Below are 13,234 nucleotides of genomic sequence, written 5' to 3'. Positions count from 1 at the left end.
GATGGATTATATCCAGATGGAACGATGTCGAGGATTCAAATACGTTCTCGTAGTTGTTTGTGCTCTTTCCCGTTGGACGGAGGCATACCCGGTTTCAGATTACACTGCCCCGACTACTGCCAAGCAATTGGTTCGAGAATTCTTCCCACGATACGGTTTACCACGTGTTGTTCACTCAGATAACGGCCAGCCGTTCTCATCCGAACTAATGAAACATGTTTCACTTCTGTTAGGATATCAGTGGAAATTCCACTGTGTCCGACACCCCGAGGCAGCAGGTCTCGTAGAAAGACATAATCAGATACTGAAAATCAGATTGTCCAAAATATGCAGAGAGAAAGGTGTCGACTGGGTAGTAGCGTTACCAGTTGCACTCTTTTACATGAGAATGGTAGCACACTCTCGAACAGGGCTATCCCCGTATGAGGTGATCTTCGGCAGACCACCAAATATGTGGGGGACGCCTATACCACGCAAAATAACTGATATTGACTGTAATATGCTGACAGATTACTTGGCTTCCTTGATGTCTGCACTACAATCTTGTCGTTCACAGGTAGCTGCAGCCTTTCCCGACAACACTGAGGTGAAACCTCATGACGTAGTTCCGGGGGACCTCGTTCTTGTAAGGAACTTCGACTGAAAGGCTCAGCTGGAGCCCAGGTGGAAGTCACCCAAGTTGGTCCTGCTGACCACAAGAACAGCCGTGAAGATCGAGGGCAGAAAAGGATGGATTCATTCAAGTCATATCAAGAAATTTCATGGACTTCCTTCAGATGTAAATAGCCCACCTCGTGTGTCTTCACCCATTGACTCAAAACTACCTTTGGCTGAGGCCAACAGTCAGGAACTCTATAAACTAAAACTCAGGCCTAGACCGTCGGACGATTCGATTGTTTAAGTCCTCTCCAAGGTGAAGCGGTTGAATCTGTCTCCGACATGTATCCCTTAGACCTGAATCATGGAGAATCGCGAAAAAATGTCGAAACGACAGGCGTATTGTAAATCACTGCGTAGTCATTGCATAGTGACATTATTAATCTTGTTTTTCTCAAGTCTTTTAATAATTACTGCAAGTATATTGTTGCACATATATTACCCTATTGCTAGAAATGTTTACAATGTTACTGCTGAACATTCTTTTAGTGACCTACCCCCGCATGAATTGTCCTATAGACTTGCGCTGCGCAATAACACTTTCATTAGTATGTTATATCATTCCCATCAGACTAGTAATGCTACTAATTGTTGGGTGTGTGGCCGACTCCCTCCCTATCAGAATTATGAAGGAGTCCAGCCTTTCTTTCCACATCCGTTTACACATAATGGCTCCTGTGGAGCATGGTTTAGTTTAATCAATTCCATAGACTCAGACACAGCAGTTTATCAAGACCATTGGGTATGGGGAAATCTGAACCTAGTTTTATTCAAAGTCTGTTACCCTGACAAGGAGGGTCGCCCCAAAGGGACAGGAACTGATCTAGAAAATGAAGTATATGGATTAGGTAATTTTACACCTAATCTCATGATTCTAAATGTCGAATCCGAAGTTGAACTAGTTTTACCCACCATGTCAGTATTCCCAGCGAAGGGTGAATTGTGTGTAAGAAAAGTTGGTTCCATACATATGGGCCATAGTAAATGCACTACTATAGTAGAATTCAGTGATCAAGGCAAATCTTCATTTAGAGCTTATCGCCACTCCTACTTTATATGTGGTCAGACTGCATACATGCGTCTACCTCTAGATTGGGATGGTACCTGCTACATTGCATTTCTTTTGCCACCTGTTTTCCTAGCTCCTCCTGATTATTATAGAAATATTAATTTAGAGCACAACAGAAAGCGGAGAGATCTCCCAATTGTCGATTATACTGAGACGGCATGGGACAAGTATGTAGATTTTAATAAAGGCATCTTTCCCTATATAGGTACTGTTACTAATAGTAAGCTGATACGTAGATTAACTAGAACCCTTGAAGCAGTAGTGAATGAAACTATTTCCGCTTTAGGCAATTTAACAGAAGAGCAGTCTGCTATGCGGATTGTTGTGCTTCAAAATCGTCTTGTACTTGACGTCATTCTGGCTGATAGGGGCGGAGCTTGTAGGGTCATCGGATCAAGCTGCTGCGTATTCATACCAGAAAATTCGCCATCTGTATATAAAGCCATAACTCGCCTTCATAAGATTGTAAGCCAGATACACCAGAACCCAGGCACTTGGACTTGGTCCAGTTGGTTTTGGAGTGTGATATCAGCCTGGGGATGGAGAGTTCTATCCTTCCTAGGTATTGGCCTTCTCCTACTATTCAGTTGCTGTCTATGTCTACAATGTGGACCAGCGATCTGTGGTCTGTGTGCCACATCGTGTATTCCACCACCAAGATTTCATTCGTCACGGAAGAAGAAAGAAGAACAAATGATGTTATATGAACAGATCAATGGATTGATGAAGATTGATATCTCTTAACGGGCAAGTAGGGGACAAGGAGGGAATGTGGAAATATGGATTTTTCTGATCAGTTATGTCCCCTATCTTGGACCCCAACGGTTTCATGTATGAATCACAAGTACATGTATGTTCCCTCCAGTTCCAGTTATGAAGACGCAAACACATGTGCGTCCACCGTCAACATGTCCTCTGTCAGATCCGCCATGAATAGGTCGGATATTTCATTCCTAAATATGAAAGGCCACCGGCTTTATATGATTCACTTATGCCATTTTACAGTCCAGACAAGTAGGCCCTGATTCTGTCATCAAACTCTTCTTGCCTTCTGCCTCTGAAAACTCCAGTCTGAGCCTGCATCTGTGACCATGAACGTTGTCTCATTCTCTGCGCGTGCCCACGAAGCCTGACATCAGCCTATTCTCTGCCAAGAACTGTATTTCACCTTCGAGTTATCTGCTTCGTTCTCAGCCGATGCATTCCTGTCTAGTAGTTTAAGTAAACATTCTTCCAGCTACCGAGCAAAGGCTCGGCTTCTCTGTCTTTATGCAAGTAATTCATAGCCCTGTTACCATGGAAGGTTTCTGCCCCTTGCATCTCATATAGACACTTAGACGCTTGTACACGCACGCACAGGCAGTATAGAATAGATTCTGTCCGAGAGTCCTTCTTTTGTGGATAACATAGTTCTCTAAACATAGGATGTTAGATATGATTTGGGATTAGGTTGACTTGACCCCCCAGACTTTTTGTCTCCACATGTAGAGCTAAATGCCAAGTCCCCTTCACCCCCTAGTTGCACGTCAATCACACGTCATGCTGCTGCGCGCGCATCTATGCCAAGTATTATCTTATAGATCCACCTATATATGACATCATAACCAATTATGTTCCTTTTTACTCCTTATTACACCCATTTTCGGTTACGCATGTGAATCGTCATTTTCCTTATCAATTGTTACGCCTACGGCATTCGCTTCATTGTAATGTATGTTCTATAAAAGTCATTTCTTGTCAATAAAGTATGTACTTCACTTCCTGAACCTTCGTGGTGACGGAACTTGGAGCAACCGATTATAATCGATCATTGGAATAAAGCCCATTCCGAACCTCTAATACCACGGATTCTGCCTCTTATTTACTGAGCTATTTTATTATGTTTCTGTATCAAATTAAGTCCCGGTAATTAAATTATTTACCACACATCTAACATTGTGATTTTGTGCAACAGGTGCACGCACTCAAACTGGGTAGAACTGTGCATGTGATTTAGGATAAGGGGAGCATAGAAGGGATTCAATGCTATAAATGCACCGATAATAGGGTGCTGTTTGTGGGCCTGACTCTTACACTGCACGGGTGCCACAATAACAAGGTGCAGATTGTGAACCTGACACTTACAGCATACGGGTGCCACAATCATGAGGTGCAGATTGGGGACCTGACTCTTACACTGCACAGAGGCAATAATGAGGAGGTGTAGATTGTGGGCCTGACTCTTACACTGCACGGGTGCAATAAGGAAGAGGTGCAGATTGTGGGCCTGACTCTTACACTGCACAGATGCAATAATGAGTTGGTGCAGATTGTGGGCCTGACTCTTACACAGCACAGGTGCAATAATGAGTGTGTGCAGATTGTGGGCCTGACTCTTACACTGCACAGATGCAATAATGAGGAGGTGCAGATTGTGGGCCTGACTCTTACACAGCACAGATGCAATAATGAGTTGGTGCAGATTGTGGGCCTGACTCTTACACTGCACAGAGGCAACAATGAGGAGGTGCAGATTGTGGGCCTGACTCTTACACTGCACAGAGGCAATAATGAGGAGGTGCAGATTGTGGGTCTGACTCTTACACAGCATGGGTGCAATAATGAGGAGGTGCAGATTGTGGGCCTGACTCTTACACTGCACAGAGGCAATAATGAGTTGGTGCAGATTGTGGGCCTGACTCTTACACTGCAAAGATGCAATAATGAGGTGGTGCAGATTGTGGGCCTGACTCTTACAATGCACAGATGCAATAATGAGGAGGTGCAGATTGTGGACCTGACTCTTACAGCAAACAGGTGCCACAATAACGAGGTGCAGATTGTAGGCCTTACTCTTACACTACACGGGTGCCACAAAAATGAGGTGCAGATTGTGGGCCTGACTCTTACAGCATACTGGTGCCACAATAACGAGGAGCAGATTGTAGGCCTTACTCTTACACTACACGGGTGCTACAATAACAAGGTGCAGATTGAGGGCCTGACACTTACACTGCACAGAGGCAATAATGAGGAGGTGCAGATTGTGGGCCTGAGTCTTACAGCATACAGGTGCCACAATCATGAGGTGCAGATTGTGGGCCTGACTCTTACACTGCACAGATGCAATAATGAGGAGGTGCAGATTGTGGGCCTGACTCTTACACTGCACAGGTGCTACAATAACGAGTTACAGATTGAGGGCCTGACCCTTACACTGCATGGGTGCCACAATAACGAGGTGCAGATTGTGGGCCTGACTCTTACACTGCACAGATGCAATAATGAGGAGGTGCAGATTGTGGGCCTGACTCTTACACAGCACAGATGCAATAATGAGTTGGTGCAGATTGTGGGCCTGACTCTTACACTGCACAGAGGCAACAATGAGGAGGTGCAGATTGTGGGCCTGACTCTTACACTGCACAGAGGCAATAATGAGGAGGTGCAGATTGTGGGTCTGACTCTTACACAGCATGGGTGCAATAATGAGGAGGTGCAGATTGTGGGCCTGACTCTTACACTGCACAGAGGCAATAATGAGTTGGTGCAGATTGTGGGCCTGACTCTTACACTGCAAAGATGCAATAATGAGGTGGTGCAGATTGTGGGCCTGACTCTTACAATGCACAGATGCAATAATGAGGAGGTGCAGATTGTGGACCTGACTCTTACAGCAAACAGGTTCCACAATAACGAGGTGCAGATTGTAGGCCTTACTCTTACACTACACGGGTGCCACAAAAATGAGGTGCAGATTGTGGGCCTGACTCTTACAGCATACTGGTGCTACAATAACGAGGAGCAGATTGTAGGCCTTACTCTTACACTACACGGGTGCTACAATAACAAGGTGCAGATTGAGGGCCTGACACTTACACTGCACAGAGGCAATAATGAGGAGGTGCAGATTGTGGGCCTGAGTCTTACAGCATACAGGTGCCACAATCATGAGGTGCAGATTGTGGGCCTGACTCTTACACTGCACAGATGCAATAATGAGGAGGTGCAGATTGTGGGCCTGACTCTTACACTGCACAGGTGCTACAATAACGAGTTACAGATTGAGGGCCTGACCCTTACACTGCATGGGTGCCACAATAACGAGGTGCAGATTGTGGGCCTGACTCTTACACTGCATGGGTGCAACAATAATGAGGTGCAGATTGTGGCCCTGACACTTACAGCATAAGGGTGCCACAATAATGTGGTGCAGAATGAGGGCCTGACTCTTACACTGCACAGGGGCTACAATAACGAGTTGCAGATTGAGGGCCTGATTCTAACACTGCATGGGTACCACAATAATGAGGTGCAGATTGTGCGCCTCACACTTACAGCATACAGGTGCCACAATTATGAGGTGCAGATTGTGGGCCTGACTCTTACACTGCACAGGTGCTACAATAATGAGGTACAGATTGAGGGCCTGACACTTACACTGCACGGGTGCCACAATAACGAGGTGCACATTGTGAGCCTGACACTTACAGCATACGGGAGCCACAATCATGAGGTGCAGATTGTGAGCCTGACTCTTACAGCATACAGGTGCCACAATAAAGAGGTACACATTGTGGGCCTGACTCTTACAGCATACGGGTGCCACAATAATGAGGTGCAGATTGTGGGCCTGACTCTCACAGCATACAGGTGCCACAATAAAGAGGTACAGATTGTGGGCTGTTGGACAGGCCACACAGAGGGCTTGCTCCCTCCCCGCACGACAGGGCCCGAGCTCCGGCCCACCAGGCATACCCCACGAAAAGCACTTGTACCCCGTCTCCCGACGGATCTTCTGCCCTCGGACCTCTACTCATCCCGGGGTCCAGCCCCACCGGCTTCCCCGGCCGGGTCAAGCCGCCATCTTGGGCCCTGCACCACGAGGCCGCGTGGCCTCACCCCGACCCTAACCCCGGGCCTGGCCGGCCCCGACATCCCGGCACCACCATCCACCCAGGAGGTGAGCGGACCACTTGGCAGGTCAATGGGAGAACGAAGTGTCAAGGGCTCTCCCCCGCCAGGTGCCGATCGCCTCCAGCTCCCCCAGGCACTGGCTCCACCCCCTGCTGGGTGTCTGGACACCTTCATCCCGGACCCTCCGACCTCCAAGTGCGAGGGTCCGGACATCAAAGGGCACCAGCCCTATAACTGGGGCAGCTCCGGAGCAGGAAGGCAGTTGTATCCTGGAGTCGAGAGACACCGAGAGAACTCAGCCTTGACGGACTACTGGCGCTGCCGTAGCCCGCTCTTGTGAACCATCGTTCTGCCTGCTGGCGCTGCCGCGGCCTTCTGCAACATCCATCCTCGTCGGGACCTGCTGGCGCTGCCGCGGCCCATTGTAACGACCACCCTCGTCGGGACCTGCTGGCGCTGCCGCGGCCCGTTGTAACGACCATCCTCACCGGGACCTGCTGGCGCTGCCGCGGACCGTACATCGACCATCTTTCCGGGACCTGCTGGCGCTGCCGCGGACCGTGTACCGACCATCTTAACCGGGACCTGCTGGCGCTGCCGCGGCCCGTACCAACTAAGCCACCAAGCTCGAGGATTGTGAGCTAGTCATCATCTCATCCGAACTACCTGACTGGTAGACAGACTGTCCCGCTACCCCTTACCCTGCTTTGAGAGACTTGAATCGAGGGGACCCCTGAGTCCAGACCTCCTTGTACCATTCAACCGTACCTTAAGAAGTGCTTATAAAGACCACTGAACCTTATCCGTGTGTGGTATCTGTCTGTGGGGGGGGGGGGAAGTTACTTGTCTGTACGATCGCTGGAGACGGCTCTCCCCGGAGACCTCTCCTCCTGACCCCGGCCGACCCTCCCGGTCCATCTACCCTTTCTAACATTGGTGGCCAGCGGCGCGATCCGAATCAACGCGTAATCGTACAGAGAGTAGCTCACCCCACGACAAAAACACGATGTCAGCCAAAGATAGCAGCTCCACCGAGAATTTCCAAATGGATAAATTAGAAGAATACAACCACCGCGAACTGAGACAATTCTGCATAGAACTTGGCATTGCTACCACCGGCCTGAGTACCAAGGATGATCTAAAGCACGCCCTAGAGTCGTGGACAGAAACTGGGGTCGCCGGACCCTCCGACCAAAGCAGCATTACACCAGAGGGGAACGCCACGGCTCCCGAGGAGCGGGGAACGGGCCTCTCGCAGGAGGAGATCCGAGAAAGAGAAAGAACCCGATTGCACGAGTTGGAAATGGCACGACTCAAGATGGATGGGGAACTCAAGTTAGCTGAACAGAAACTCAACCTCGAGCATATGCGGCTCCGAGATGAACGAGAAGAGAAGCAGAGACAGAGAGAGCTGGAGGAGAAAAAAATAACGCTCGAGCACGAGCGCCAACTAGCGGAGATAGAACTTCGGAAACAAAATAAAGAACTGGGGGTGCCTGAGCGACCACATACCCCGGGGCCAATCGAGAAAAAAGTCCACATCCAAGGATGTTGTCCGCGAGTATGTCCGAGAAGACGACATACAACAGTGGTTTAAAGCCTACGAGATCGCCATGACCTCCCACCGGACCGACCGGAGTGATTGGGGAGCCGGACTTTGGGGGAGGTTTATCAACGAGGGTCGCGATGCCCTACTGCAGCTCCCAGATCACCAAATGTCGTCCTACGACCACATGAAGGCTGCCCTCCTCACCCGCTACGGCCTCACACCCGAGATGTACCGCCAGAGGTTCAGAGATTGCACCCGGATCCCAGGTACAACTTGGGTAGAATACGTGAACTATTTCAGCCGTGCCTTCGAGGGTTGGATAAGGGGGAGCCATGTCACCACTTACGAACAACTCTTTAACCTTATGGTATGGGAGCACCTGTCGAACAACTGTTTCGTCGAGCTCAGGCAGCACCTCCTCGACAGTAAGCTGACTGACCCCCGGCAGCTCGCCGCCGAAGCTGACCGATGGGAAAGCACCCGAGTGGGCCGGAGGGGGCCACACGAACAGAACAGAAGCAACCCAGGCCAGCACCGTCCTCGGGGAGGAGGAGGGGGCCAGGGGCGAGGAAGAGACGCCTTGCCAACAACACCCGTGGCCAGCACCCCGCCTCCGGCCGGCCGGGGCAACCCCCCGTGGCGTCCTGGGGCCCGAGCCAACGTCACGTGCCACCGATGCCAGCGAGTCGGCCACTACGCCAATGACCCGAGCTGCCCGCAGAACCAAGCACCCAAGCCCCGCCAGGTAGCTGCCGCCGCCCTGGGGGAAGAGCGATCATCGGAGGAACCAGAAGAGTATGAGCCGGCCCAGCAAGAGTGGGAGCCGGCCGCCATGGTCCTGGCGTGCTTAGGGGGAAGAGACATGGTCCCGCGGGCCCCCCTACCCGCTAACACCAGGAAATACGGTCAGTGGGTGACCATTAATGGACAGCGAGCCGAGGCCTTGCGTGACACAGGCGCCAGTGTGACGGCCGTCCGCTGTCACCTGGTGAAGCCCGAGCAGATACTGCCGAACATTCTCTGCCCCGTCCGCTCGGCAGACAACTCTGAAAGTATGTGTCAAATGGCCTGCGTCCCCTTCGAATGGGGAGGGGTCTCCGGCCTGTTGAAGGTGACAGTCCGGGACGATGCCCCCGTGGACTGCCTCCTGGGGAATGATCTCGAGAGTTCCCCGTGGGCCACCGTTGAGAGAAGAGAGCACCTGGGGATGCTGGGCCTCCCGGACTGGGCCTGCATAACCACCCGGTCCATGGCCGCCCGTGCCGTCCCTCGATCAGAAGAACCGGAATGGCCGGCACCTCCGCCCCCGGTCACCCCAGTAGAAGACAACGACCAGGCCAGCCCCCCAGACCCGACGACCGAAGGGGACGCGCAATCCCAGGACCTTCCTGACCTGGCTCAGTGGCGTCAAGAAGGGGGGCCCACCCAAGAACAGTTCCGCCAGGAACAAAAGACCTGTCCCTCCCTCGAGGGACTCCGCCAACAAGCCAGCGCCCAGAATGCAGGGGACGCCACCGGAACTCACTGGGTCTACTGGGATAACGACCTGCTATACAGCGAGCAAAGAATCGCCGAGCTGGGGGCCGGTCGAGTACTGGTGGTACCTCTCCGCTTCAGAGACTTTCTGCTCAACCTGGCACACGATGTCCCCCTGGCTGGACACCTGGGCCAGGACAAAACGTACAGCCGCCTAGTAACCCACTTTTTCTGGCCGAAAATGAGGAACGACGTCCTGAACCACTGCCGATCTTGCCCCACATGCCAAGCCAGCGGGAAGAGTGGTCGGAAGCTGAAAGCCCCTCTGCAACCCTTCCCTGTGGTCACCACCCCGTTCGAGAGGGTGGGGATAGACATTGTGGGGCCTCTGGACCCCCGCACGGCACAAGGACACAGGTTCATCTTAGTACTGGTGGACCATGCCACCCGCTACCCCGAGGCGGTGCCCCTACGGACCGTGACAGCTCCGGTGGTTGGCCGGGCCCTAATGGGGATCTTCTCCCGGGTAGGCTTCCCCTGAGAAGTCGTCAGCGACCGAGGCACGAACTTCATATCCAAATACATGAAGTCCCTCTGGCAACAATGCGGGGTCACCTACAGATTCACGACCCCCTATCACCCCCAAGGGAACGGACTAGTGGAGCGTTTTAACCGCACTCTCAAGGGGATGATTGGGGGATTGGAAGAGCCCCTCCGTCGCCAGTGGGATGTACTACTCCCGTGCCTCCTCTTCGCTTACCGAGAAGTTCCCCAGAAGTCCCTCGGTTTTAGCCCTTTCGAACTCCTGTACGGGCACCCTGTGCGAGGGCCCCTCAGCCTAGTAAAAGAAGGTTGGGAGATGGCCCCCCTAAAGACCCCTCCAGACGTCTTCAAATACATCCTGGCCCTACGCAATCAGACCCGGCGCTTCAGACAGATGGCCAAGGCGAACCTCGAGGCCAGCCAGGAGGACATGAAGAGGTGGTATGATCACAATGCCTCCTCCGCTGAGTTCGAGCCTGGACAACAAGTATGGGTGATGTCCCCCACCGAACCATGTGCCTTGCAAGATAAGTGGACGGGGCCCTTCAAAGTGGTCGAGCGCAAAAGCCCCGTCACTTACCTCATCGACATGGGGACCTCCCGGAACCCCCTTCGGGTCCTCCACACCAACCGACTCAAACCACACTTTGTGCGCTCAGAACTTAGCCTCCTGATGGCTACGGACAGTGGTGCAGAAGAAGACTCCGAACCCCTCCCGGATCTCCTGAAGACTCAGGAGAATGACGGCTCCGTGGACGGGGTCCGGCTCTCTGACGCCCTCACTTCGGAGCAACGCCAGGACTGCCGGAACCTCCTGCTGCAGTTCGCTGCCCTGTTCTCCCTCACCCCCGGGGTCACCCCTTGGTGTTTGCACGATGTAGACACCGGGGACAGTCCCCCTGTCCGGCACCGGGCCTACCGCGTACCAGATCGGGTACGGGCCTGCATACAGGAGGAAGTGGCCAAGATGCTCACGATCGGGGTCATCGAGCCCTCGGACAGTCCCTGGGCCAGTCCGGTTGTGCTGGTTCCCAAAGCCGCTGCCCCCGGCACCGCACCTGAACTGAGATTCTGCGTCGACTACCGGGGCTTGAACGCTGTCACCCGGACCGACGCTCATCCTATCCCCCGAGCAGACGAGCTGATCGACCGGCTGGGGGCCGCCCGCTACCTTAGTATCTTCGACCTAACAGCGGGCTACTGGCAGATCGGCCTCACACCCAGGGCTCAGGAACGGTCAGCCTTCTCTACCCCTGATGGCCACTATCAATTCAAGGTCATGCCCTTTGGCATGAAGAATGCCCCCGCCACGTTTCAACGCCTTGTGAACCAGGTCTTGGCGGGGCTCGAAGAGTTCAGCGCTGCCTACCTGGACGATATCGCTGTATACAGCCGCCACTGGTCCGACCACCTCCGTCACCTCCAAGAGGTCCTACAAGCCCTCCAGCGGGCCGGCCTCACCATTAAGGCCGGCAAGTGCCAAATTGGCCAAGGGTCTGTGACCTACCTTGGGCACCAAGTGGGAAGCGGGCTGGTGGCCCCGCTACAACTTAAGATTGCTGCCATCCAGTCCTGGCAGCCCCCCGTCACCCAGACCGAGGTCCGAGCCTTCTTGGGGCTCACCAGCTACTACCGGCGGTTCGTGAAGGACTACGGCAGCATCGCGGGGCCCCTCACGGGTCTCACGTCCAAGAACCACCCGAAGCGGATTAACTGGACTCCTGATTGTCAAGCGGCCTTCGAGAAGCTGAAGGCCGCCCTGTGCACCGCCCCTGTGCTCCAGGCCCCCGATTACAGTCGGGAATTTGTGGTGCAGACCGACGCCTCCGACCACGGCATCGGAGCCGTCCTTTCTCAGTTAAACCCCGAAGGTCATGACCAGCCGGTGGCCTTCATCAGTCGACGTCTCCTGGCCCGAGAACAGCGTTGGAGCACCATCGAGAGGGAGGCATTCGCAGTAGTGTGGGCCCTCAAAAAGCTCCGACCCTATCTCTTCGGTACCCACTTCCGGGTACAAACCGACCATCGACCCCTGCAGTGGCTGATGCAGATGCGGGGGGAGAACCCAAAACTCTTGCGCTGGTCCATTTCCCTGCAGGGAATGGACTTCACCGTGGAGCACCGACCAGGCCAAGACCACGCCAATGCGGATGGCCTGTCCCACTTTTTCCGCCTCGACGAAGAGAGTCCCCAAGGAGATGGGTGACTCTCCCCGCCTTCAGCTGGGGGGGACGCATGTTGGACAGGCCACACAGAGGGCTTGCTCCCTCCCCGCACGACAGGGCTCGAGCTCCGGCCCACCAGGCATACCCCACGAAAAGCACCTGTACCCCGTCTCCCGACGGATCTTCTGCCCTCGGACCTCTACTCATCACGGGGTCCAGCCCCACCGGCTTCCCCGGCCGGGTCAAGCCGCCATCTTGGGCCCTGCACCACGAGGCCGCGTGGCCTCACCCCGACCCTAACCCCGGGCCTGGCCGGCCCCGACATCCCGGCACCACCATCCACCCAGGAGGTGAGCGGACCACTTGGCAGGTCAATGGGAGAACGAAGTGTCAAGGGCTCTCCCCCGCCAGCTGCCGATCGCCTCCAGCTCCCCCAGGCACTGGCTCCACCTCCTGCTGGGTGTCTGGACACCTTCATCCCGGACCCTCCGACCTCCAAGTGCGAGGGTCCGGACATCAAAGGGCACCAGCCCTATAACTGGGGCAGCTCCGGAGCAGGAAGGCAGTTGTATCCTGGAGTCGAGAGACACCGAGAGAACTCAGCCTTGACGGACTACTGGCGCTGCCGTAGCCCGCTCTTGTGAACCATCGTTCTGCCTGCTGGCGCTGCCGCGGCCTTCTGCAACATCCATCCTCATCGGGACCTGCTGGCGCTGCCGCGGCCCGTTGTAACGACCACCCTCGTCGGGACCTGCTGGCGCTGCCGCGGCCCGTTGTAACGACCATCCTCACCGGGACCTGCTGGCGCTGCCGCGGACCGTACATCGACCATCTTTCCGGGACCTGCTGGCGCTGCCGCGGACCGTGTACCGACCATCT

This window comes from Triturus cristatus, chromosome 5_1 (genome assembly GCF_964204655.1).
Source record: "Triturus cristatus chromosome 5_1, aTriCri1.1, whole genome shotgun sequence".
In the NCBI taxonomy this organism is placed as follows: domain Eukaryota; kingdom Metazoa; phylum Chordata; class Amphibia; order Caudata; family Salamandridae; genus Triturus; species Triturus cristatus.
The sequence above is the reverse complement of the archived record's forward strand: the minus strand, read 5'-3'. Positions refer to the sequence as shown.